This window comes from Bos indicus x Bos taurus, chromosome 4 (assembly GCF_003369695.1).
Source record: "Bos indicus x Bos taurus breed Angus x Brahman F1 hybrid chromosome 4, Bos_hybrid_MaternalHap_v2.0, whole genome shotgun sequence".
NCBI classification, from domain to species: domain Eukaryota; kingdom Metazoa; phylum Chordata; class Mammalia; order Artiodactyla; family Bovidae; genus Bos; species Bos indicus x Bos taurus.
The window spans coordinates 65059974-65064306 of NC_040079.1; the positions used below are offsets into that span (position 1 = coordinate 65059974).

Below are 4333 nucleotides of genomic sequence, written 5' to 3' on the forward strand. Positions count from 1 at the left end.
CAGTAACTTTTTATTTGAGCCCTCCCAAATACAATAGCAACATTATTCCCCGTGGTTCTGGTTCTTTCCTAGTTCCTCTTGCTCTTGAAATTTCTGACTTAATGCAAAAGCTCATGTCACACATTTTAGTCCTGAGGGAAATTACTGTGACCTGTTTTTTTAGTTTCTTCAGGGAGTTTATTTTTCTCTGCCTTCCCCTTCCCCCAATTGTTGGCTATTTCTTACCAGCCACACTCCTCTAAATCCTCCTTCTGGCAGGGCATGCCAGCTGTCTACTGAGGATGCATCTAATCTTGGCGCCTGTCTGTCATTTGGCCTTTTTGAAATAGTCCCAGTTAAGTGTTGTGTAATAAAAATAAATAGGTTTGCCTCCTTGAGTGCTATGACTCACCCTCATTAAAGTCATTGCTGCCTTAAACAACACTGATTTTACCTTTCTCTTCAGAGTAGAAAAGCTAATACATGTGTACTAACCAGTAGACTCAGAGACAGAAGATTCTTGTATTTTAATAAACACACATTTATGGATCACATATCATATACATGGATCAGGAAAGTGTATCCAAAATGCACAAAATGAAAAAAAAATCCACAAAGGATTTCATTCCAACATATTTAGATTTAATATCAACAATCTGAAATCCACAAATCTTTCAAGAGTTGGTATCTCAGGAATTTCTTCAGCTGTGCATTCTTGACATTTACAACCCTGAACAGAATGTATATTTTAGTTGCTTTGGCTTTTCTGTGGTCACATTCTCTTTCTGCCCCACCTGCATGCCTCTCACAGCTTCCGTTACTTCTCTAACAAAGTCCTAGGTGCCAGATACGTTTCTGCATATTTTCCCCCATATGTCCAGATTTCTGTAAATAGTGTATACATTACACTTTAGTTCTTTTACATTATAAATTAGAAACACCAGCTGGCAAATATTTAATAGCGTCCCCTGTTGGTTTGTTCAGGACCATTCTGAGTAACTTCCTTTGTGAAGGAATGAACATCAATCTGAGGAAGAAAAGGTCTATTAGAAATTTGATTTTGATCATTTGTTTTGTGCATTTTTATGATATGTTATATGATTCACCCTAGTAAAATTTCAAATATATTATCTATACATTATACAGAGATAAGCAAAGAAAAAAAGCCCTGCCTAATATTGACAAAAATTAACATTAATTTACACAGAGATGGCACTTCTTTTTGAAAAAGCAAGTTTTTAAAAATTTCATCATTAGCAAAATCAACTTATTAGTAATTTCCCCCTAGTTTTAAGTAAATGTTCCCACCTTAAAACTGGAAGCCTCTGGGTGCAATATGGGCAAGTCATTCGTTTAAGCAGCATGCAGTAATCCCAGCGTGTTATCTACCAGCTGTTACACGTCATGGCCATTTGATATAGACAGTCCTTCTAAAAGAGGAGCAGAGAGGCTGATTGACAGTTTACATCAACGGCTGAGTCCACAACACACTTAGAGGGCAAACTTGTAAGTCTTTAACTATGTACATCAAAGAGTAGATAAAATTAATAAAAGAAATTCCGAATTATAATTTTACGTGTTAAAGGTCAGGATTCTTTAATATTGTATCAAAGTCCTTATGTGGCTCCACTTATTTGGACCTTAAAAGTATTGCTCCTTTAAAATAGAAAGTTAAAACAAAATTCAAGGTAAGCTATTACTGCATATTTTGTGTAAAATTAGTTCTTTTACCAGGAAGAGAATTGGTCAATGATCTAGTATAGTTTCTCAAAGTGGTTTCCCAGGATCTCTGAAAAAGTTGGGATGAAAAAAGGCACACAATTTCAGGGTCAAATTTTCCACAATAATGTTTCAAATTTGTGTTTTCATTTTAATCACAGCCTCCTTAACTTTTCTAGACTCAGCAAAAGTAGAAACATACCTGTTTTGTTCACTAAAGTGTTATAGTACCTAAAATAAAGATTGACCTGTAGAAGCCATGTAATCAATATTGAATGAATTAATGATTTAATTTATTTTTATATAACATGGCATTGTTTCAACCAGTCAACTACAGCATGGTTCACATTTTTTATAGTCACTGGTAACTCCTTTTCACATGGAATGCCAATTTACTATAATATGTCTGATAAGGTGTAAATCTCCAAAAGAAATTATTCCCAGGGCCTGTGAGAGTCTTTAAAAGAGTTTGTGTCCTAGATGTCAGCAGGAAGAGGTATGGCATTGAGTGGGTGGAATAGTCAGAAGTGGATCTGCAGAAGACAAGTTATGGAGGGCTTTGTAATGCTATGATGTTTTTGTTGTAATTGTTTAGTTGCTAAGTCATGTCCAACTCTTTCACAACTGCATGAACTGTAGCCCGCCAGACTCCTCTGTTCATGGGATTTCCCAGGCACGAATACTGGAGTGGGTTACCATTTCCTTTTCCAGGGAATCTTCCCCACCCAGGGACTGAACCCATGTCTTCTGCATTGGAGGTGGATTCTTTACTACTGAGCCACCTGGGAAGCCCAGTGCTATAGTGAGAAGCATCAAGTTCATCCTGGAGAGAATATGGAGACATTAAAAAATGTTAGGGATGGGGTCAGAGTCACATGTTAAAAGGGGCACTTTGGATTTCGTCTTGACAGTGGATTTGTTTTAGATAAAACTGCGGTTATTATTAGAGAAGGAAATGGCAACCCACTCCAGTATTCTTGCCTGGAGAATTCCTTGGACAGAGGAGCCTGGTGGGCCACAGTCCATAGGGTCACAAACAGTTGGACATGACTGAAGCAACTTAGCACGCGGTTATTAATTGGATACAAGGTAAGAAGGTAGTTGTCCCAACCTGAGGGTAAAATGAAGAAGAATTGATATAAAGGTCAGGCCATGGGAATAATGAGGAAAGAACTTCCTTAAGCCTATTAAGGAGGTAATATTATTAAGAATTGATGACTAGTTATAGAAGTAGTGAGAGGGAAGCCTTATGAATGACTCTGGTTTGTAGTTGAGTCACTAGATGGATGGTACTGTCTCACAGAGAAGAGGAGTAATGGAGGAAATGTTTATTGAATTGATTACTTGATTGATTAGTGAAAAGTTTCTAATCCCTCTCCAGAATTCACCATCAATTAGGTCCTGCTTAAATCACTTATATCTTATTTTCCTTATCTGTTAAACAAGGCAAGTTGTTTCTACTCAGCCTGCCTCACAGAGTTAGTTGGTTTGAAGAACAAATGTAATATATTTTCTAATTTTGAAAATATTTGACTTTTTATACACACAAAATAATTACATGTTAAAAATGATTTTTATATGGGCCTTCTTGAACCTATCTTATTTTTGAAGGATGTTACAAATACTATTGAATCAGTGTGCTTTTCTCCATCTCATCCTTAGCAATAATCATTATCATAAATTTTATATTTAACCTTTTCCTACTAAAAAAAAGTTTTAATTATATATGTGTATATCCTCAAACAAGATATAACCAAGTTTTTCTTGCTTTCATGCTGTATTCAACTGATATCATCTAATCTTCTGCACATTGCTTTTATTTATTCAATATTATGTTTTCATTATGATTATAGAATTGTGTATAAAAGAAAAAACTTTAAAATACAAAATAAAATTAGAAACAACACAAATGTCTATCCATAAATGATAACTAAATTGTTATATATAGTCTCCAAAAGGAATATAATACAGCAGGAAAATCACAGCTGAATATAGCAATAGAGAATAAGAATTATTACTTACTTTGAAAAACTGCAGGGTATAAATATATAGTAATACTTAAAAATATAATATGAAAACATAAGTATAATAAGTAATACTTCTATGAATTCTATGTAATTAAAATTAAAAGTTTACTAAAGACAGTCTTTCTATTAAAATAATGCTTACTAAGAATTTAGCAATTATGAACCAGGAAGGAGATTCTTCATTGAGAGCATTCTGATGCTCTCCTTTTCAACTGCTCCTTTTGCCTTTATGTTCTCCTATTTAGAGCTGCTCACTTACTACAAGACTAGCTGCCAAGGGTGCTTTCCTTTCCGAAGATCTCTACGTGGATTGAGAAATATTTCTGGATGTAGCAGGGTTCAGGAACTAGCCAATCTGTTTATTTTGTCCCTTTCAGAGACAAAGGCCAATTTCATTAAAATTAAAACATTACCTGATTCAGATCTTCAGAGATTTAGTATTTTATTTCAATAAAGGAGGCTGCTTTATTTCTCTGAAGATTTTTTAAAACATTAAGAATTTTCATATGCTTTAAATTAGATCCAGAGCTATAGAACTTTTTTTTAATCTCTATAAATAGATCTAAGTGTTGGAGTGCAAGATAATAAATTGTGTTAAATTAAGTTAT

The 4333-nt window shown here is 34.4% G+C and overlaps 1 long non-coding RNA gene across 1 annotated transcript; it reads right to left on the reverse strand.

Annotated features, from left to right (window-relative positions):
• Positions 1-487: 487 nt before the first annotated feature.
• LOC113891886 lies at positions 488-1396 on the reverse strand. Its single transcript, XR_003510897.1, has 2 exons — positions 1288-1396; positions 488-1006 (listed from the first exon to the last, which is right to left on the reverse strand). It is a non-coding gene; the product is annotated as an uncharacterized LOC113891886 (long non-coding RNA).
• Between the last annotated feature and the right edge of the window lie 2937 nt (positions 1397-4333).